This window comes from Marmota monax, unplaced genomic scaffold (assembly GCF_021218885.2).
Source record: "Marmota monax isolate L192 unplaced genomic scaffold, Marmota_monax_Labrador192_F-V1.1 WCK01_AAM20220418_F8-fsc00042, whole genome shotgun sequence".
Classification (NCBI taxonomy): Eukaryota; Metazoa; Chordata; class Mammalia; order Rodentia; family Sciuridae; genus Marmota; species Marmota monax.
In genome coordinates this window covers 5635507-5659971 of record NW_026693008.1, presented here as the reverse complement: position 1 = coordinate 5659971, position 24465 = coordinate 5635507, and the positions used below count along the sequence as shown (strand labels likewise).

General features: G+C 35.2%; 1 protein-coding gene across 5 annotated transcripts in view; it reads right to left on the bottom strand.

Annotated features, from left to right (window-relative positions):
- Fhit (fragile histidine triad diadenosine triphosphatase) overlaps positions 1–24465 on the bottom strand; it is a 1445121-nt gene that overhangs the window by 1159656 nt on the left and 261000 nt on the right. The window contains exon 3 of one of the 5 annotated variants that reach the window (XM_058582092.1): positions 18022–18175. The exons of the other annotated variants lie outside the window; for them this stretch is intronic. The gene's annotated coding sequence lies outside the window, so the exon portion shown is untranslated. The remainder of the gene's footprint in view (positions 1–18021; positions 18176–24465) is intronic. 5 annotated transcript variants of the gene reach the window in all.

The following is a 24465-nucleotide window of genomic DNA, read 5'->3' as shown; positions in this document are numbered from 1 at the left end:
ACCGATTTTAAGGAAGACAAAGGGCACCATAATTGGAGTTCAGACACTAGGGGAGAAAGAGATAAGAAAAGTCAAGAGAGAATGACCTTCCATGTTAGCTTTTTGAATGATAGAAATAAATAACTTCTACCAAGAGAGCTGCATAATCGGTTTCAGATTCTGAAATATCCCTCAAACTTTAGTACGCAGAATGTATTGTCCAAGTAGATGGGAGGGGATCCATTAGGAGGCCATTGCAGTAATTATGATAATTTCCAATGAAAAGGTAGATATGGTGAAATACGACAACTCCCTCTCTGAGGGAGATTTAGGAGTTGGCAATGAATTGGATAAGGGCATTAGATTTCTTTTATACATAAAATTCCAAGCTGCATTATTTGCTGATCTGTAAGTTGTACTACCAGATCAGCTAACGAGTTTTCTTTACTATAACCTGGAAGATTTATTTCAGTTGATACAATATCTCTCTTTTAAAAATAGTTGACTCTTTTTTTTTTTTGTACCATGATTCTTAATCATATTCCACAGTGGTCAGTATTGGGATGTTTATACATTATGGAATAAAGGAATAAAAAACTTAAAACTATGTTTTACATTAAATATGTAGTGTCTTTTTGTTAAAGTATATTATTGTTATTATTAGTTTGATACACATTATTGATACACATGTTATTCTTAGTTTGATACATATATTATTGTTATTCTAAGTTTGTTATTCTTAGTTTGCTTTGCACACCTCCTCCCCCATTTCCCATCAGCACAGGAATGTAGGCTTCTAGGTCCTAGAAATGATTCACTCAAGATGAGAACATAAGTACAAATAGTGCTGCTACACTATATCGTTGGTAATCACTCTCTCCCCAAAGTGTTGCTTAACTCCTTAAAACAAAACAAAAGAAAAAGCAGAACATGGTAAAATAATGGGCACTGAAAATACCTAAGACTTTGGAATATTGATTGTTTTATCAAATTCAATAAGAAGGATAAAACCTTGATTTCTGTACACTTGAATTTTGAAAGATTAGAGAGCAAGTTGATGACTCTTGGACAACAATACACAATCATATACATAAAAACATAGTTGAAAAAGAACAAAAAATGTCAATGAATACTTCTGAGAAATGATTTTGAAGTATAGGGGGTTTCTGTTTTTCTTCTTTTTTAAATAATACAATGTGTTTTCACAATACCTTTATTTTATTTATTTTTTTTATGTGGTACTAAGGATTGAATCCAGTGCCTCACACATGCTAAGCAAGTGCTCTAGAACTGAGTTACAACCCCAGACCCGGATTTCTGCTTTTCTGTTTTATGTATTATTTGAATTTTAAGAACTGGTATCATTTTGTAACAAAAGTAGTAGGATATAAAAGCAGATATGAGGAGCTGGGGTTGTGGCTCAGTGGTAGAGCACTCACCTAGCATGTGCAGGGCCCTGGGTTCAATCTTCAGCACCACATTAAAATAAATAAAATAAAGGTATTGCATCCAACTACAACTGAAAAGTAACTATTTTTAAAAAGCAGATATGAAAGACAAGATGAAGAAAATGCCAAATCTGTTTGGTAAGCCAGGATAGTAGGGGGCAAAAATTATCGTAGACAGTAAATGTACTTCATTAAACTTTCATTATATATATTTTTCTACATTCATGACCAGACTAGTACCTAGTACATATCTACATATTAACACTGACACTGCAAAAGGGCTGCATTTGAATACCACTATACAAAAGGAACATATCAAATCACTATTATCATCTTAAATCCAATTATAGGCAAATAGAGGTAGTTATAATATACATGGGGAAATTTTTATTTCTGATGGGATAAAAACTCAGTTAAAAAAAATCTAGTGGCTGCCTCATGTGTAAATAATTTTTAAGGGAAAATGGCAAAATCCCCATCCAATCTGATTCAATAATTTTCCAGAATGGAAGACCCATTAGAGAATAGATATGAGCTCCTCAGACTTTTCCAACTTAAGAAGCATTATCACATCTTAGACTACCTGGACTATCTTGTGCAGAATCACTCTGTAGCTTTTTAAAAATACAGAATCTTAACCATCCTAAAATTATACTGAATTGGCTAAAGTTTCCAATACAAAGATTAGCAGAAGTAAAAATAATAGATATACTTATTCAGTATCTCAACAAAGTTGTTAGAATTTCAACATTAAATATGAAGTTTGCTGTAGATTTTTTTTGTAGTTAAAATTTATCTGATTAAGGAAGTTCTATAAGGAAGTTCTTCTGATGTCACTGAGAATTTTTGCCATTAATGAATGACTGTTAAATTTTATCATTTTCCTCCTCATCTGACATGATTATGTTTTTGTTTTGTTTTTGCTTTTACTTTACTAATGTGATAAATTGCATTGACTCATTTTCCAATAATCAACTTGCATTACTGGAATAAATCTAACATGATAGTGATACATTCATTATCTTTTTTTGTATATCACTGGATTTGATTTGCCAACATTTTGGCTAGAATTTTTCCATGTATCTTCATAAGGAAATGTGAACTGGGAATTGCCTTTCTTTTAATACCTGTTATGGTTTGGATGTGAGGTATCCCCTAAGAGCTCACTTGTGAGAAAATGCAAGTGGGTTCAAAGGAGAAATTATTGAGTTTAAGAGTATTAACCCAATCAATGATTTAATCCTCTGATAGGGATTAACTGAGTGTAACTGAAGTGGTACTGTACTGGAAATTGGGGAGTTGCTTTGGGGTATATATTTGTATCTGGCCAGTAGAGTCAGTATCTCTCTCTCTCTCTCTCTCTCTCTCTCTCTCTCTCTCTCTCTCTCTCTCTCTCTCCTTTCTGACCACCATGTGATCTGCTTCCCTCTCCCACACTCTTCCACCATGATGTTCTGCCTCACCTTGAGCCCCAAGGAAGGAGCTGACCTTCCATGGACTGTGAAGCTGTGAGCCTTCAAATAAACCTTTCCTCCTCTACAATTGTTTTGGACAGGTCCTCTAGTCACAGCAGGGAAAAAACTGACTGAAACAATACCTTTCTTTTTAGGGGGAGTCAAGTTTGTACTGGCCTACTAAAATGAGTTTGTAGATAGACTGGTATTGTTTCTTCCTTAAATGCTGAAAAAGAATTTGCTAGTATACTTGTCTTGTGTTTACTTTGTGGGAAGATATATAATTACAAAGATAATCTTTTTAGTGTATACATCATCAATTCATAACATGTATTATATCAAGAAATTTTATTTAATGATTTCATTTAAATTTTGAAGTTTATTAGCATAAAATCATGGTAATATCCTTTCTGAACTTTGTGTGTGTGATATAAATTTTTCATCTCCAAAGCTTGCAATATGTGCCTTATTTTTCTTAACTATTCCCACCAGAGGGTAGTCAATTTTATTAGAGTTTTACAAGAACCAGCTTCAGGCTTTATTGCTTTTATCATTTATTATCTATTTCAGTGACTTTTTTTAGTATTTATATTTTATTTCAACAACTTTCCTTAAATTTGTTTCACATCTATTGGTGCTGATGTTTAAATCACTGATGTGGGTTTGTCTCTGTGTCCTCTATTCTGTACCATTGGTCTACAAATCTATTTTGGTGCCAATACCATGCCGTTTTTGTCACTATTGCTCTATAGTACAGTTTAAGGTCTGGTATAGTGATCTTTCCATCTTCTAAGATCTTCTTGAATTTCTTTCTTTAGCACTCTGTAGTTTTCATTGTAGAGGCTTTTCACCTCTTTCATTAAGTTGATTCCCAAGTATTTTATTGTATTTGAGTCTATTGTAAATGGAGTAGTTTTCCTAGTTTCTCTTTCAGAAGATATGCCACTGATATACAGAAATACCTTTGATTTATGGGTGTTGATTTTATATCCTATTACTTTGCTGAATTCAATTAGGAGTTCTAGAAGTGGAATTTTTTGGATCCTCTAGGTATAGAATCATGTTATCAGCAAATTGTGATAGTTTGAGTTCTTCTTTTCTTATCTGTATCCCTTCAATTTCTTTCATCTAATTGCTCTAGCTAGATTTTCAAGAACTATGTTAAATAGAAGTGAAAGAGGGTATCTCTGTCTTGTTCCCATTTTTAGAGGGAATACTTTCAGTTTTTCTCCATTTAGAATCATGTTGGCCTTGGGCTTAGTTAGCTTTTATAATGTTGAAATATATTCTTGTTATCCTTAGTTTTTCTAGTGTTTTGAACATGAAGGGATGTCAAATCTTAATCACATCAGATTAGGCCCCAACTTCCATAACAAGACTCCGACAGCAAAAGAAATAAAATCAAGAATCAATAAATGGGACGGATTCAAACTGAAAAGCTTCTTTTCAGCAAAAGAAATAATCAGTGAGGTGATGAGAGAGCCTACAGAATGGGAGCAAATTTTTACCATATGCACATCAGATAGAGCACTAACCTCTAGTATATATAAAGAACTCAAAAATATTAACACCAAAAAAAAAAAAACCCAAATAACCCAATCAATAAATGGGCCACAGAACTGAACAGACACTTCTTAAAAGATGATATACAATCAATTAACAAATATGCAAAAAAATATTCAACACCTCTAGCAATTAGAAATGCTAGAGTTGGCCACTCTAAGATTTTATCTCACTCCAGTCAGAATAGCAGCTCTTAAGAATACAAACAACAATAAGTGTTGGTGAGGATGTGGGGGAAAAGGCCCACTCATACATTGCTGGTGAGACTGCAAATTGGTGTAGCCAATATGGAAAGCAATATGAAGATTCCTTGGAAAACTTGGAATGGAACCACCATTTGACCCAGCTATTCCACTCTTTGGTTTATACTCAAAGGACTTAAAAACAGCATAGTACAGTGACACAGTCACATCAATGTTTATAGCAGCACAATTCACAATAGCTAAACTGTGGAACCAACCTAGATGCCCTTCAGTAGATGAATGGATAAAGAAATTGCAGTATATATACACAATGGAATATCACTCAGCAATAAAAGAGAATAAAATCATGGCATTTGCAGGTAAATGGATGGATTTGGAGAATATCATGCTAAGTGAAGTAAGCCAATCCCAAAAAACCGAATGCTGAATATTTTCTCTGATATGTGGATGCTGATCCATAATGAGGGTAGGGAGAACATGAGAGGAATGGGGGAACTTTAGATAGGACAAAGGGGAGGGAGGGGAGGAGAGAGGGATAGGGGTAGGCAAGATGGAGGAATGAGATGGACATCATTACCCTAAGTAAATGTATCAAGATATGAATGGTGTGACTCTACTTTGTGTACAACCAAAGACATGAAAATTTGTAATCTATATGTGTACTATAAATTGAAATCATTCTGCTGTCATGTATAATGAATTAAAATAAATAAGTAGGTAAGTAAGTAAATAAATAAATGTTTTTTTAGATTTTCTTCTTTTCTAAGTATTTAAATTTATACATTTCTCTGTAAGTACTGCTTTAGCTACAACCTCAAGGTTTAATATGTTTCATTGTCATTATCAGTCACTTCTAATTTTAATTCTTATGATTTTCTGAAAATGTGAGGGTTACAGAATTACTTAGCTTCTAAATATTGGAAAAATCTCATAACTTTGTTACTGATTTAAACCTTAATACTACTCTGATGAGAAAACAGACTGTATAGTTTTAAACTTTCAAAACTTATCAAGAAGTAGTTATGTCTAGACATATGGTCCATTTGCTAAACATAAAAATGTATATTCGTCAGTTGGAAAGTGTAAGGTCCTATATATTACAAATTAGATTGAGTTTATTAAATGTAGTATTTGAAACTTCTACATGTTTACTGACTTTGTCTTCATGTTCTATTAATTACTAGAAGGGACATGCTAAAATTCTAAGGCTGAAGACTAAGTACATGTCTTCTTTTACTGCTGTATTTACTTTTTATTTTAAGACTAGGCAATTTACATGCATACATATAGCTATATTTGTTTCTTTTGGCTATTTTTTGTATGGTATTTCTTCTTTATATAATTTATTTTTAATCTTTATATGTTTTTACATTTAGATTTACTTCATATTTTGACTTATGATGATATCATTTTTATAATCTAATCTGATAATCTTTGATTTGAAACTGAAGCACTTAGTCATTTCATGTTAATATAATTACTCTTGTATTTGTGTTCAAGTTACCATCTCAATATGTTCTTTGTCCCTCAGTTCTTTGTTCCCCAATAATACATTTATCTTTAATTAATCAAATACATCTTAACTGTTTCATTTTCTCCCTCTGTCAGCTCATTAGTTAAATATTCTTGAACTGTTTCTCATAGAAAATAAAATATGTTCTCGTGACTTATTAGAATCTATTATAATTAACTATTTTACCCTATCTGGATAACAATACAATATTACTTTAACTTTGTTTACCTCACTCACATTTTATGTATTACTGATGCCTTTTATTGTAATATTATATGTATTTAGTTTTCAAGCTTATTGTTGTGGAGAATTTCCAAAGTATAAAAACTTAGACTTAATAATGAAACAAAGCCTCCATGATCATTAGCTCATGGACAATTTTGTTCCATTTCTACACCATCTACTTTTCCTTCAGTCACAGTATTTTAAAACAAACCCCAAATAACATATCTTATTTCTTTGAACTATTTCAGTACACATTTTTAAAAGACAAGTAGGCATTTAAAAACATATGCCCGTAAGATCATCATCAAACATACAAAAATAACAATGTCAGTATACCACTAAATACTCAGTGTCAAAATTTTAAATATCTCAAATGTCACAATACTTTTTTACATATATTTATGAATCAAGATCCAAATAAGTTCTGCCCATTGTGATTGATTACTGTGTGTCTTTTAAGGTGCATTTACTCTATTTAACTTATCAGTTACCCTCAATCTTTTTCCCCTTTGCTATTTCATTAAAGAAAGTGGCTTATTGGAACTAAACTTTTCCACTATCAATATTTTTCCATAGTATTGTATTAAATAAGATTCTCCCTATCTGTAATTTCTTCTTGTTAGTAGTTAAATATAGAAGCTTAACCAATTTTTTTTTAATATTTAGGTTTTAGTTGTAGTTGAACACAATACCTTTATTTTATTCACTTAGTTTTAGGTGGTGCTGAGGATTGAACCCAGAGTCTCATACATACGAGGCAAATGCTCCACTGCTAAGCCACAACACCAGTCCCCAAGCTTAACCAAATTTATATCCATTCATTTTGTTAAATTTGTAGCATATATTTGGAAGGGCTACCTCATGACTAGCGTATGTGTGTTTCTTCCTCAGGAGGTATACCATTTCTGGCTTTATTGTTGTAGTATTTATAGCCATTAATGTTCAATCCTGAATCTATTGATTAGGTTCTTGTTTTAAAAAATGATATTATGATTTTTTTGTTTATTAGCTAGAATAATATTTTCAGGAGAAAAGCCTGTTTACTTCATGGTAAAAGAAATGCAGAATACATGCTTGATATACACATTTTCTGAAATAATAAATTGGTTTACTAACGTCTTCCCCATGATAACTAATATATTATTATCATCATGATGAACTAGTGAATGTAAAATATTTGGTATGTTTTAATTCACCTCAGTTACTATCCCCATGGATGCTAAAATTGTTCCATCTTGAATTGTTTGACAGGAAATAAAACTCCATTACACATTACTTTGATTGTTTTGAATTCTCTATATTTATTTACACTCACATATACTTATCCTTTTTTGGTTCTCTTAATGACTTCCTGCATTGCCATGATTCCATATGAAACCATTTCACTCTGACTGAGGAGCTCCCTTTAATAGATTCAGTGTAGACACGCTAGTATTTAATTCTCTTAGTTTTAATTATTATAAAAATATCTTTTTTGAAATATATGTTCACTGGGTACAAAATTCAAGATTGGTAATTATTATATTGGTACTCTTTGTCATTTAATTGTTTTCTAGCTTCCATTGTTTCTATTTAAAAATAAGATGAAGTCCAATTGGTATTCAGTTGAAAATGTGTCTTTTTTTCCTTTGGATGTTTTTAAGATTCTTTCATTTGTCTTTGATTTTTAAGAAATTTTACTATAATATGCCTCCATGTTTTATTTGATTTTCTTTGCTTATACAATTTCTTGAATCTGTGGCTGAATATCATTCACTAATTTTGAAAAATTCTTGGCCAGTATCTCTTCAAATATTGTCTCTGACCCATTTTCTCTCTAATCTCTTTCCCGGTCTTTATTACCCAGTCCTTTAGATTATCCCATAAGTCTCTTATGAAATTGTATTTATTTTTATCTCATTTTGTTTGGCTTTTCCTGATCTGTGCTTCAATCTAAGTATTTTCTACCAAACAATCTTCTGTGCCACTATTCCTTTCTTCTGATACGTCTAACCTGCGGCTAACCCCATCTACTGAGTTCTTAATTTCATTTACTATAATTTTAAGTTGTTCATCTGATTCATTTGATGATTTCTAGATCTGTGCTGAAATTCTCTATGTGTTCTTGAACTTATTAATCAGTTGTTTGAAAATCTATGGCTTAAAACTCCAACATTTGAATCACTTCTGGATTTATTACTTTGCACAGTTTTTCTCTGTTTTTGGTAATTTGATCATTTCTTCTTGTTTCCTGGCATGTCTACTACTTTGTAGAAAATGACAAGTTCAATATTTATGGAAACTGTACAAGTTTTTAATTATGTTATCTTCTTCCAAAGATGTTTGATCTTCTTCTGGCAGGCATAGAGAGTGCAGAAGGTCATCTTCATCATACTAAGGCTGGTATAGTTCCAGACTATCCTAATCATAGGATCTAGCTTTTCAGGGACCCAATTAAGAACACTGAGTATTTATCAGTTTCCTACATCCTTAGAAGGCCTGAACTTTGTAAGATGCTGCCATGATCTCTGCTTTGTATTTTTATTATATTATTAGAAGTTTTGAACTTTATATTGTTGTTCCTTCTTGGGGGGTATGAAACAAGTCCTCAGGTAAACATAAGAAGCTGAACACAGTTCTCTGTGGCTCCATTTTCTCTGGGATCTTGGTTCTTCAAGTTCTGGTTCTCTTGGTAGCCTTGAACTCCACTGATGAGGAAAAAACTAAGTATTTAAGCTATTTCAATTTTAGAAAATAAAATTTCCAGGTGTGTTCCTTGTTCCATATATTCATGCTTTTATTGTCCATGATTTTTTAATGTTATTAAAAGCAAGTCATATTATCATTGTCTCAATATGATCACAAAGTAACATATAGTAATGGAACAAAGAAGTATTGACCTTCACTAGGCAGTCAACCCTCAGATAATGTCAGGAAATCTGGAGCTTTCTCAAGTAAGAATATGGAAGAGAAAGGAGACGTGTTATTTATCACAGACAATACTCAGCACAATTTTATTGCTCCTTGGGGGAATCCAAAGCTTTTAAAGATGCTATTATTATTTGGAAGCCCTCCAGAGAGCACTAAGTATTAAAAATAGCACCTGTACTCTGCTAAGTCAAATCACCTGTTTATTACCCAGAGTGAGGAAAAATCATTTAATAAAATATTACAGATACTTGCTCAAAATCTTGCACACAATTCACACGCTCAGAAAAATTAAAAGAAATATGTATGCCTAGCTTGATACATATTAAATGTGGGGCAGACAGAGATAATTTAACTTTTTTTAAAATTAAAGACATCAAAGTGTTTTAAAAAGTCAAAATAGAATTTCCAAAGTAGCATCATCTAATCTTACTTGCTCAGTATCTACATAAAGAAAACTTTACATACATAATGGCCACTGATTCCTGACACCCCCTCCCCCCAGCCCCCTTTGGAGAGTGTGCTCTTCCTTCTAACTTTGGAAGACAGATATAGGAATGTGATCCAGTCTGGCCAATCACTGTTCCATCCCATTGGCCACAATTACTGGTTCAGTAATGAGCATGTAATCCCAGTTATCCCAATGAGACTCCATAGTTGGATTTTATTAAACTATTAGAAAAAGAAACACTACTGGTTTGATCAAATGATAGAAGGTTCAATATGGTGATCACCAACAAAGAGGTCCTAACTAAAACTTTCCGGTTCCAGGAGTCAATAAATGTCCTTTATTTCTAAAGGCAGTTTAGTAAGACTAGGTTTCAGAACTGCAACCAAAAGTCTTCACTATAACAAAAAATATGTAACAACCAAGCCTGTCAAGAAGAAAGATCAACACTGGGGTTTACAAACAAAAGTCTAGCTACTGATAGAAAAATGCAATGGTGTTAGGAATACTTCTTATATAGATGAAAAAGTTTATTCCAGTCTATTGATGATGTTTTACTTTCCCACCTCCCTTAACATGATGCTCAAGGAATAAGACCAGAAATTTATCAAGAATATCAACTAATGGTTCTATTCTTACAGTTCCAAAGTAAGCTAATTATTGGCATTTTAACCATATACTTATAGATGCTTAGTTATTTGGGTATGGAACAAGGTATAAAATGTTCTAAGGAAGAAGGAAATCTTTACATGTTTTATGCTTTCAAATTCAGTCTTCAGCTTTGGCTTACTTACAATAGTTGCTGATGGTAGCTACAAGTAGTATTCCTAGGAGAAAGGATGCAAATAAAATAAGAATTCCTCAGCATTTTTGTCCTTCAAGTAGATACAGACTCAGGCATGTGAACATACTGAGGATCATACATTTCTACTGATGGCATTTAATTAGAAGTAAAGTAAAATGTGCAGGACCAGAATTTTAAATATTAGTTTAATAACCTTTATACACCTAATTTCTGAACGATTTTCTTCCTCTCTGGAGAGGCATCTAATGTCAAACAGTGGTATTAAGGTGAAATTAAGGTGAGTCATGGTAACTGAAAAGCCATGAGGCAGGCACATGACAGAATTATTAATTTTAAAATATATCCCTTAAAATATGCCCTGCCGATATATGCTGAACTTTGAAGTGTGGCTTTATATCCCTCATTCACAACTAATCACTGTCTCCAGGAGGAACAGATTTCAAGAGAAATATAGTCATTTCAAAAAGAGAAATATAGCCATTTCAAAACCCCAAAGTAAATGAGAAGTTAAAAGAAAAATGATAAGGTTGTTGATTATTTAAAGTAGAATTTTCAGTGTGCCAATCATGGTTCAGACCACATTGTGACCATGCCAAAATTCATCAAGGTAGTAATTTTCACACTTTTTAAAAAAATATGACCCTACTGCACAAAAGTATTTATACATCTTTCTTATCTGTAATATGACCATTTACATAAAAATACAAGCCCCTACCCTATTAAATGAACTCATATTTTCTCTTCTATTGAATTTCACTAAAAATAAATGATGCTCACAAATTCCTAAATTGTTTTCACAAACTCACAACTTTCTAATAGCTCACAACTTGATGCAAAGCATACAATTCGGCCTAACTCTAACACATATGTTTTAGATTGAAAGATATATGCAAATCATTGTTATCACTAATTTCAGATTAAGACTTCCTGAAATGAAATGAAATCAACTCTAGATACACAGTGCAAGTTCTTAGACTGTTCATTAACTTGACCAAATATCTCCATAAGGCATTTGAAGTGAGATGCCTCATTCAAAGTATGTTTCTCTAAACATATTTTGAAGCAACCCAAAGCAAACTTACCACCTCAAATCTGGATCCAAAGATACTATCTTTTAATTATTTTAACTATATGTCTCTTAAAAAGTCAGTGAAATAATACCATGATATAATATTCTAATATAACAAAGATCCCACTATCTGTTCTGTTTTACCTTGTGGTATTAAATGCCATTTGATTATCCTTTCTGTGGGAGGGAGGAGTTTCCTTAATGAGTTCTAGAGGAGGACAATGATTTGATGAATGAAAAATATGACATGCAAAACAAATATGCCTCATTCCATACCTACATACATACATAACATCATTTGGGTCCCCAGATTTTCCTAAAGCTCAAGTCTCATGATTTCTCCCCTTTCTTATATTTTCTTTTACCCTGGAGGCAGATATGAAGAATGAATATTTCCTTACCAGACCTGCAATTAACTGAAAATTCCAGTTCCAAATGCCTTTGTTCCATTTTTAAGATGTAACCTGTGCTTCTATTTAAAGGTTTTCCTTTATTAATTTCTGCCTAAGAATTTACATGTTGGCATGTTTGAAAATAAGCCCGGCAGGGAATAAATTGGACATGTTGTTCACCATCAACATGACAGTCTGATGATGGGTGTATGGGTTTCCTGTTGACTCCCATGTCACATTTGCTAAATTACTGTTGAGACCACAGGGTTGGCACAGTTTATGAAATTTTTTGTCTTCTTTCTTTCTGCTTTACAGATCATTCATAATCAGACACGGGATGGCAGGTGGCAGGGGTACAAAATAGTGCAAGCCCATTTCTATTGTTGCTCAAAGTACAAAACAAATGGCATGATCTTCAAAGATCAGGGTAAATCTGTGAGGTGAAAAGCAATGCCCATTTCAACATGGCAGGTTCAGCATTCTGACCCAAATGGGCCACTCTAAACCCTGTGGCTCTATCAATGGTGTTTTTCTCAAATTTGTACTTAAAGGTAGAAATTCATCACACTTATGCTCAGCCACCCTTAAGACGCTTGAGTGCATAGGGGTGTGTGATATAGACATAAAACCTATAGAACTGTTGTCTAGATTGAATGAGCAAGCAACTATGCCTAGCTTCCAAAATATGTGAAGGTGCCTTAATAATTTCAAAAGGGTGTAGTGAATAGTTGGGACTGCCGGCATCCTCTTTTAAGGGAGACAGGGTTGGCCACGCTGCTTAGCACAATTTTGGAAGGAGGCATGACACTGGCTCGTGATGCTTGTTAGAAATTCCTATTCCTTCATTTTTTGTTCTCTCGCTCGTCCTTCCCTTACTTCACTGCTATATGGGCAAGAGAAAAAGACTAGAAAGACAAGGGGGTGGTAAACGAAGAGAGAGGGGGAAATGGCACCTGGTGTTTGTAGATGTTAGTTAGCACCTCGGCAATAATCAGTCATGTGCCTTCCTTAAGCCAGCATCTTATAAGACCCCAAATGGAGGAAGTAGAAGAAACCGTGGCACAGTTAGGGCAGTGTTTTTTGAACTTTAACATGGTTACAAATCACCCAGAGTCTGGTTGAAATGTTGATTCTGATTATGAAATGAGGCCTCATATTCTGCACCATCCAGGGCTCTTGTTAAAAATGCCAACTCAAATCCTGCATTTCTGTTTTTAGGGAAACCCAAACTGGCATCCTCTGTAAGGGCCCATTGCTACTTCTTAGGTCTGAGGTGGCAGCCTACCCTGGCCTTTTTCTTTACAGGTATCTCACTTGCTGTCTTTTGAAAGTTGCCTCTAGGACAGAGAAACAAACCACGACATAGTCAAAAAAAAAAAAAAAAAAAGCACTGGCTCTAGAATCAGAAAGATTTGAGTAGGAATCTGAACTCTGCCACTTATTTACAGTCTGTGTGACTGTAGATGACTTTTTTTTAACCCCCCTGGGGGTTCATGTTCTCCACCTACAAACAAGGCAAGCATTTTCCTGACTCTGAACGCTGTTAGAAGAAACAAATGAGATCATGTGCACAACATGGTAGATTCATTTATGGAATGAATGAATGAAGAGTCTAAAGCACACCAATTCCATCCATAGGTAATAAAAAGGGATGTAGAGTGCTATAATGAATATACATTTATTTTTATTCAGACTAAGACTCTGGATTTTTCTTAGATCCACGGCTGTGGGTTGTATACAGTTCTAAACACATTATGCCAAACATCTTTCTCCATTTCCAGTATTCTGATTCCAGAAAGCCTGTCTCTGATCATGCTTTTAATAATGACAGAATCCAGGCTTTTAAAAATATTTCTTGTTCTATCTAATGGAAATAATACATGGGAATCTTCCTTTCTCCTAATTAATTCAGCTCCTACACTTGCTCTTTTTCGCGTCTCTGGCTATTTCCAATGACAAACTCTCCTTGTTCTCAAGTTGCTTCTTCCAGTCTATTTTCTCCAACTTAAGTCAGCCTCCCCTTTGCTTGCCCTACAAATAAGGCCAAAAAGTAACCCCACCTGCCCATGTTGCCTGCTGGTGAATCTGAGTTCCTCTAGGGGAATCTAGAATATAAACTCTAAGCTAACCAGAGGAATAAACCAAAAAACTGCTAATGCAAATCTTCCCCAATCCTCCCACTTCAGTAGACAGACCCAAGTACTTGACTTTCCAGGGCTTACTAAGGAGAAAAAGTAGGTGGGGCTCTTTTATTGAGTATAATAGAAACAAACCAACTAACAAAAATATAAAATAAATGGGAAAAAACATGAAATGGTGGCATAACATGATACTAAAAGAGCTATACAAATTTAATGCAATTTCTATTAAAATTTCAAAAATTGTCTTCATAGAAATAGAAAAAGGAATCCTGAAATTCATTTGGAAAAATGAGAGGCCAAGAATAACCAAAGAAATCCTTAGCGAGCAAAATGAAACAGGAAGCTTCAAATTTTAAATTATACAACTATAAAATTAGACTTAAGTAATACTACTACAGTAACAAAAATAACATACAATTGGCCCCAAAACAGACATGAAAAACAATGGAACAGAATAGAAGACCTAGAGAAACCCACATAAATATAGCTATTTCAAACGAGACAAAGGCACCACAAACATACATTGGAGAAAAGATGGCCTCTTCAACAAATGGTGCTAGGAAAACTGGAAATTCATAGGTAGCAGAATGAAATTTAACCCCTATCTCTCATCAGGCACAAAATTCAACTCAAAGTGGATCAAAGACTCGGGCATTAAACCAGAAACCATACACCCACTAGAAGAAAAAGTTGACCAAAATCTCCATCATGTCAGCTTAGGAACTGAATTCCTCACCGAGACCCCTAAAACACAAGAAGCGAAATCAAGAATCAATAAATAAAACAGCATCAAATTCTTACAGAAAAAGAAACAATCAAGAGTCTGAAGAGAGAGCCTACAAAATGCGAGAAAATTTTTACCTCCTACACCTCAGATAGAGCATTAATCTCCAGCATATATAAAGAACTCAAAAAACTTAATACCAAAAAAAAAATAGCCCAATAAATAAATGAGCAAACGAATTGAATCAACACTTCACAAAAGAAGAAATAGGAAAGGTCAACAAATGTATGAAAAAATGTTCAACATTTCTAGCAATTAGAGAAATGCAAATTAAAACTACACTGAGATTTTATCTCACTCCAGTCAGAATGGCAATTATCAAGAGTACAACTAATAAAAAATGTTGGTGAGGACTCATACATTGTTGGTGGGACTGCAAATTGGTGCAACTACTCTAGAAAGCAGTATGAAGATTCCTCAGAAAACTTATAATGGAACCACCATGTGACCCAGTTAGCCAACCCCTCAATATATACTCACAGGACTTAAAATCAGCTTACTATAGTAACACAGCTACATCAATACTTATAGAAGCTCAATTCAAAATAGCTAAACTATGGAATGAACCTAGGTACCATCTACAGATAAATGGATGAATAAAATGTGGTGCATATACACAATGGAATATTACTCAGCCATAAAAAAGAATGATTTTATGACATTTGTTGGCACCTGGATGAATCTGGAGACTATTATGCTAAGTAAAATAAGCCAACCCCCCTTCAAAAAAATATTAAGTATTTCCTCTGATATGTGGATGCTGACATACAACAGGGGGAGGGGGAGAAAAGAAATTCAGTAGATTATACAAAGGGGAAGGAAAGGAAGGAAGGGGGAAGAGGAATAGGAAAGACAGTGGAATAAATTTGATCCAACTTTCCTATGAATACACCACAATGAATCTCCACACCAAGTACAATCACAACACTGAGATTCTAATTAGAATAAGATAATTTGTTTGCATAAATATGTTAAAATATACTCTGCTGTCATTGTATCTAAAAAGATAATTAAAAAAAATAATGGCATAGTTGCTTCATCTGCCTCCATGACTACCTTTGACAATTCTCAGGACAGAGGGAACTGGGAGAGGATGGGTAACATAACTCCTAAGGATCATGCCTTGCCCCTTCTGGGTCACATCATGACTTCTGTTTATGTGATATTAAAGGAGAGACAAGCTAACCACTGAAGTGCTAACTCATGACAAGAATCATAGATCATCCAGGGATTCCTGCCCTTGCCATCATCTCCTCTGTCTCGGGATCTGTGCCTCCCTGGTCCCTCTCCTCCAAGTTGGTACAAAAAAGAAAAGGGCCTGCCTCCCATTTTAGTTCATTTCCATTTCAGACTGAATCAGAGGCATGAATTATTATTGACTCATCTATCTTCTTAGATTGAATAACATGATACTGCCATATTTGTAGCTCAAATTCAGCAATTTTAAATGATTCAACCTCATAACCTGTTAAGAGTGATGAAGTTTACTATCACAAATAACTAGACAATCTTTGTGGCTCAGTTATGCTGACTAAATAAAGTTATCTCAAATTTATTCACTCCAAAGTTGCATATTTTAAGCTAAAACATACTGAGTGTGGTCCTTACCCCCATTTCTCACATTTCTAAGGCAAGAGAAATTCAACATTCTTTAGAAAATGTCTCACCTCAAGCAGCAACTATCAATCAGAATCACTGTGCCTTTACTTGGTAAAAAGCATAAGAAAAATACAAAAATAAATGAAACATCATTTTTGCCCCCAAGGAATAACTGATGTAGCCAGAGAAAGAAGAGAGAAGAATGCAAAAAGGTGAAGAATGAAGCAACAATATACGAAATGTCACAAGACAGACCATGATCATTTGCTAAATGAGCAGAATAGAAAATAAGTGCAGTGAGTCGAGAGGCAGGAGCAATCACCTAGAATCTGATTTGAGCCACTTTCCATCTAATTTAGCTCATCAATCACTGCACCCTCCCACCTACTTACTGTGGGAAGTTATCACAGAAAATGAAAATCGCCTCTCTGCCTAATCGTAACTCCTGGAGATGTATACCCAGTAGGTCTCAGACCACTCCCTCTCATTTATCGGGTCCATCTCAGAAAAGGACTGGAGAACGGGAACATTTATACTGGACACTTTTCTCTCCTGAAGATGAAGTCTGCATGACATGAGAGAGAGAACCGAAATTTTATGTTATGTGTCCAATATAAACTACAGCTAACTGGTAGCCTAGTACCTTTTCTGACTCTATGACCCCTCTTAGTTCAAATTTCAACCCTCCTGGGCAGTTGGCCAGAGTCAAAATGGATGTAGATATAGGTATATTACATAAACCTACTTAAATACAAATGAGGCCACATCAATACCTCACAACCACGGATGACTTCAGTTATTCTTTTGTTTTCTCACTCACAGACCTTTCCATGTTGCCTGCTAGTCCATTCTGCTGAGGACCCCAGTCAAGGACAGTGCCTACCCATGGACCCTGCTTCTAGTACCCTGCAGGAGAAGGGAGCTTCCTTGCCCAGGGAGCCATAGTTGCAAGATATGCAAGGCTTCAGTGGTCCTGGTATCTTCAGTGCTCCCAGGACTAAGGCCATATTGGGGTGCTCCATGCAGAAATGCCAGTTGTGCTCTTCTCCTCAACACTGCCTCCCTCTATGACCTGGGCCCAATAAAGGTCACTTACACCCAAGGAAATAGGGCTCTTTAAAGATCTGTCAATTTTACCTACAAAATATCCCTCTAGTCCTCCCCTTCTCTCAATCTCAACAGATATCCTGTCAGTTAAAGATAAACCACCATCACCTCCTATGTGGTCCTCATCCATGTCCTGCCCTTAAGGTCAATTCTTGCCTTCTCAATCCATTTAGAACATAGCTACAGAGAGACCTTATAAAAACATAAAATGGATCATATCTCTCTGAGCTTAAAACCCTTTATGCCTTCCCATTTCACTTAGAATAAAGTCTAAGCTCTTTGCCCTGGCCTAGAGGACATCCTGAGAACTGGCCCAAGTCTTTTTCTACAGTAGACTATCTAGTGGCAGCAGGATAGGAAATGAAATCCTACTCCACTGCTTACCATGAGAGACCTGCATCAGGATTCCAGGTCCTCTGCTCACCATGTGAACTGTGCAGCTTTGGGCCAGCCATTTGCCTTCCCTGGGCTTCAGTTTCCTCACATCCAAAATTGGAGACTTCCTTGCATTGTTATGAGAAGTATAGTGGGACAGTACCTGTTACAGGCTAAGAACAGTGTCATTTCATGGTAGGTGCTTTACAGAAGTAGTGAGCCTGGTCTGCCTCCCCTTCTTCAAACATCTCTCCAACCTCAAGTCCTACTATCCATTGCTCTTTCTGCTTGGAGTGTTCTTGTTCTCCCTCTCTACTCAGTGTATGGTTATATCTCCTCCTCTCTCTTATATCACCTCTGCAGAATGTGCTTCCCACACTAACTGATCTCCATGGGGATTCTCTCCACTTCACTCTGTCATTCTCCATTGCAACTCTTTATTTCCTGTAGAGCACTTGCATGCCATGAAAAACTAATTATTTACTTTGTTTGGCTATTCACTTGTTTGCTGTCTTTATCCTTCATGAGAATTTTTTTGTTTGTTTTTATCATTGAATTCCCAGAACCTAGAATATTGCCTTGAATCAGGGCTCCTCTGTGATCTACGGTTATTATGCTGTTATTATTTATATTGTTAAGAGTAACCTAATGGATGAGCATTATTGAGTCCCTCATCTCATGGTCCATCCTCTCATGGGAGTCCCCTCTCTGTTCCCTGGATCTCAGATCAACTCTCTAGTACTAGGTTGGCAAACAGACAATGAATTCTTTATGGGGCAATCTCCCCAACTCCATTGAAGGAACATCTAAGCTTCTTTTCAAAGTCTCTCTCCCCTTTAGGCACATGCTTAGCAAACCAAATTTTGAATACTCTTTTTGCCTTAATCAAATTTTCACTCTCCATGTGTGTTTAGTTCACACACTTATATGTAAGTTTAGATGTTGGCTTAGCCCAGATTTCACAAAAAATACAACCTAAGACAAAATTTTACAACCTGTAAGGTGTGGAAGAAAAGCAAATACAAAGGTGCGTTTCTTTTTTTTTTTTTACATTTTTTTATTGGTTGTTCAAAACATTACAAAACTCATGACATATCATCTTTCATACATTTGATTTAAGTGAGTTATGAACTCCCATTTTTACCCCAAATACAAATTGCAGAATCACATCAGTTACACATTCACATTTTTACATAATGCCATATTAGTGATTGTTGTATTCTGCTGCCTTTCCTATCCCCTACTATCCCCCCTCCCCTCCCCTCCCATCTTCCCTCTCTACCTAATCTGTTGTTGTTCAGTTCTCTCCCTTGTTTTTTTTTCCACCCCTTTCCCCTCACAACCTCTTATATGTGATTTCGTATAACGTTGAGGGTTTCCTTTTGTTTCTATGCAATTTCCCTTCTCTCTCCCTTTCCCTCCCACCACTCACCTCTGTTTACTGTTAATCTTTTCCTCATGCTCTTCCTCCCTGCTCAGTTCTTAATTGCTCTCCTTAAATCAAAGAAGACATTTGGCATTTGTTTTTTAAGGATTGGCTAGCTTCACTTAGCATAATCTGCTCTAATGCCATCCATTTCCCTGCGAAATCCATGATTTTGTCATTTTTTAGTGCTGCGTAATACTCCATTGTGTATAAATGCCACATTTTTTTATCCATTCATCTATTGAAGGGCATCTAGGTTGGTTCCACAGTCTTGCTATTGTGAATTGTGCTGCTATGATCATTGATGTGGCAGCATCCCTATAGTATGCTCTTTTAAGGTCCTCAGGGAATAGTCCAAGAAGGGCGATAGCTGGGTCAAATGGTGGTTCCATTCCCAGCTTTCCCAGGAATCTCCATACTGCTTTCCATATTAGCTGCACCAATTTGCAGTCCCACCAGCAATGTACAAGTGTACCCTTTTCCCCACATCCTCGCCAGCACTTATTGTTGTTTGACTTCATAATGGCTGCCAATCTTACTGGAGTGAGATGGTATCTTAGGGTGGTTTTGATTTGCATTTCTCTGATTGCTAGAGATGGTGAACATTTTTTCATGTACTTATTGATTGATTGTATATCCTCCTCTGAGAAGTGTCTGTTCAGGTCCTTGGCCCATTTGTTGATTGGGTTATGTGTTATCTTATTGTTTAATTTTTTGAGTTCTTTGTATATTCTGGAAATTAGGGCTCTATCTGAAGTGTGAGGAGTAAAGATTTGTTCCCAGGATGTAGGTTCCCTATTTACCTCTCTTATTGTTTCTCTTGCTGAGAAAAAACTTTTTAGTTTAAGTAAGTCCCATTTGTTGATTCTTGTTATTAACTCTTGGGCTATGGGCGTCCTATTAAGGAATTTGGAGCCCGACCCCACAATATGTAGATCGGAGCCAACTTTTTCTTCTATCAGGCGCAGAGTCTCTGATTTGATATCAAGCTCTTTGATCCATTTTGAGTTAACTTTTGTGCATGGTGAGAGAAAGGGGTTCAGCTTCATTTTGTTGCATATGGATTTCCAGTTTTCCCAACACCATTTATTGAAGATGCTATCCTTCCTCCATTGCATGCTTTTAGCCCCTTTATCAAATATAAGAAAGTTCTAATTTTGTGGATTGGTTTCTGTGTCCTCTATTCTGTACCATTGGTCCACCTGCCTGTTTTGGTACCAGTACCACGCTGTTTTTGTTACTATTGCTTTGTAGTACAATTTGAACTCTGGTATCGCTATACCTCCAGATTCACACTTCCTGCTTAGAATTGCTTTTGCTATTCTGGGTCTTTTGTTTTTCCATATGAATTTCATGATTGCTTTATCTATTTCTACAAGAAATGCCGTTGGGATTTTAATTGGCATCGAATTGAACCTGTAAAGAACTTTGGGTAATATCGCCATTTTGATGATGTTAGTTCTGCCTATCCATGAACAGGGTACATTTTTCCATCTTCTAAGATCTTCTTCTATCTCTCTCTTTAGGATTCTGTAGTTTTCATTGTATAAATCTTTCACCTCTTTTGTTAGGTTGATTCCCAAGTATTTTATTTTTTTGAGGATATTGTGAATGGAGTGGTTTTCCTCATTTCCATTTCAGAAGTTTTGTTGGTGATATACAGGAATGCCTTTGATTTATGCATGTTGATTTTATATCCTGCCACTTTGCCAAATTCATTTATTAACTCTAGCAGTTTCTTTGTAGACCCTTTTGGGTCTGTTAAATATATTATCATGTCATCCGCAAATAGCGATAATTTAAGTTCTTCTTTTCCTATTTTTATGCCTTTAATTTCTTTTGTCTGTCTAATTGCTCTGACTAGTATTTCAACAACTAAATTGAATAGAAGTGGTGATAGAGGGCATCCCTGTCTTGTTCCAGATTTTAGAGGGAATGCCTTCAGTTTTTCTCCATTTAGGATGATGCTAGCCTGAGGTTTAGCATATATAGCTTTTACAATGTTGAGGTAAGTTCCTGTTATCCCTAGTTTTTCTAGTGTTTTGAACATAAAGGGATGCTGTACTTTGTCAAATGCTTTTTCCTGCATCTATCAAGATGATCATATGGTTCTTGTCTTTAAGTCTATTGATGTGGTGAATAGTATTTATTGATTTCAGTATATTGAACCATCCTTGCATCCCAGGGATGAATCCTACTTGATCATGGTGCACTATTTTTTTGATATGCTTTTGTATTCGATTTGCCAGGATTTTATTGAGAATTTTTGCATCCAAGTTCATTAGAGATATTGGTCTGTAGTTTTCTTTCTTTGAAGTGTCTTTGTCTGGTTTCGGGATCAGGGTGATGTTGGCCTCATAGAATGAATTTGAAAGAGCTCCTTCTTTTTCTATTTCTTGAAAAGTATTGGTATTAATTCTTCTTTGAAGGTTTTGTAAAACTCCGCTGTGTACCCATCCGGTCCAGGAGTTTTCTTCATTGGTAGTCTTTTGATGGCTTCTTCTATTTCTTCCTTTGTTATTGGTCTGTTTAAATTGTGTGTGTCTTCCTGACTCAATCTGGGCAGATCATATGACTTAAGAAATTTATCGATATCTTCACTATCTTCTATTTTATTGGAATATAGGGTTTCAAAATACTTTCTAATTATCTTCTGTATTTCTGTAGTGTCTGTTGTGATATTGCCTTTTTCATCCTGTATGTTAGTAATTTGAGTTCTCTCTCTTCTTCTCTTCGTTAGCATGGCTAAGGGTCTGTCGATCTTATTTATTTTTTCAAAGAACCAACTTTTAGTTTTATCAATTTTTTCAATGGTTTTTTTTTTGTTTCAATTTTGTTGATTTCCGCTCTGATTTTAATTATTTCTTGTCTTCTACTACATTTGCTGTTGTTTTGTTCTTCCTTTTCTAGGGTTTTAAGATGTAGTGTGAGTTCATTTATTTTTTTTATTTTTTCATTTGTTTTTTTCTTTTTTTGAGGAATGAACTCCAGGAAATGAATTTCCCTCTTAAAACTGCTTTCATTGTGTCCCATAGATTCCAGTATGTTGTGTCTGTATTGTAGTTTATCTCTAAGAATTTTTTTATTTCCTCCTTTATGTCTTCTGTAACCCATTGATCATTCAGTAACATATTGTTCATTTTCCAGGTGATGCAGGACTTTTCCTTCCTTCTTTTGTCATTGGTTTCCAGTTTCATTCCATTATGGTCAGATATGGTGCATGGTATTATCTCCACACCTTTATATTTACTGAGAGTCGCCCTATGGCATAATATATGGTCTATCTTTGAGTAGGATCCATGTGCTGCTGAGAAGAATGTGTATCCCCTTGATGATGGTTGATATATTCTATATATGTCGGTTAAGTCTAGGTTATTGATTGCGTTATTAAGTTTTATAGTTTCTTTTTTCAGCTTTTGTCTAGAGGATCTGTCCAATGGCGAGAGCGGTGTGTTGAAGTCACCCATAATTATTGTGTTGTGGTCTATTTGAACCTTGAACTTGAGGAGAGTTTGTTTTATGAACGTTGCAGCACCATTGTTTGGTGCATACAAATTGATAATTGTTATGTCTTGATGGTGGATGGTTCCTTTTAACAGTATATAGTGTCCTTCTTTATCCCTTTTGATTAACTTAGGTTTGAAGTTGATTTTATTTGATATGAGTATGGCCACTCCTGCTTGCTTCCAAGGGCCATGTGAGTGGTATGATTTTTCCCAACCTTTCACCTTCAGCCTGTGTATGTCTTTTCGTATCATATGAGTCTCCTGAAGGCAGCATATTGTTGGATTTGTTTTTTTTAATCCAGGTTACTAGCCTATGTCTCTTGATTGGTGAATTTAAGCCATTAACATTTAAGGTTACAGTTGAAATATGGTTTGTACTTCCAGTCATGTTTATTTATTTATTTATTTTAGTTTGGCTAGTTTTTCATCTTTGGTTATTTTTCTTCCCCTTTACTGAGATACATCCCATTGTTAGTTTTGGGCGCTATTTTTCAATTCCTCTTCTTGTAGTATTTTGCTCAAAATGCTTTTCAGTATTGATTTTTTCACTGCGAATTCTTTTAGCTTTTGTTTATCGTGAAATATTTTAATTTCATTTTCAAATCTGAAGCTTAATTTGGCTGGATATAGTATTCTTGGTTGGAATCCATTATTTTTCAGCGTTTGAAATACGTTGTTCCAGGATCTTCTCGCTTTCAAAGTCTGTGATGAAAAATCAGTCGTTAACCTAATTGGTTTACCCCTGAATGTAATCTGCCTCCTTTCTTTCGTAGCTTTTAATATTCTCTCCTTGTTCTGTATGTTGGCTATCTTCATAATTATATGTCTTGGAGTTGGTCTATTACAGTTTTGGATGTTTGGGGTCCTGTAGGCTTCCAGGATTTGGCAATCCATTCCATCTTTCATCTCTGGGAAGTTTTCTAGGATTATTTCATTTAATAGGTTGTCCATTCCTTTGGTTTGAATCTCAATGCCTTCTTCTATCCCAATGACTCTCAAATTTGGTTTTTTTATGAGATCCCATATCTCTTGGATAGATTGCTCGTGAGATTTAAGCATCTTTTCTGTGTTGACTATATTCTTTTCAAGTTGATAAACTTTGTCTTCATTATCTGATGTTCTGACTTCTACTTGATCTAGTCTATTTATAATATTCTCATTAGAGTTTTTAATCTGGTTTATGGTTTCCTGCATTTCTAGGATTACTGTTTGGTTTTTTTTTGTTTTGTTTTTTTAAATCTCTATCTCCTGGTAAAGCTCGTTCTTTGCAATTTGAATTTGTTTGTTTAATTCGTTTTCAAAATATACTTTAATTGCTTGGACTTGCTGTCTCATGTCTTCTCTAATATTCCGTTCCATCTGAGTTAGGTATGCCTTGAGTTCTTTCCCTGTCCATGTTTCTGATGCTTCTAGGTCCTCCTGTAGATTTAAGTTGTCCTGCATTGTTGGCTAAGACCTTGGGAGTCGCCGCTGGTGATATGGGGGGTTGGGGGTCGGGAGTCCCCTCTGCTTCCCTACAGA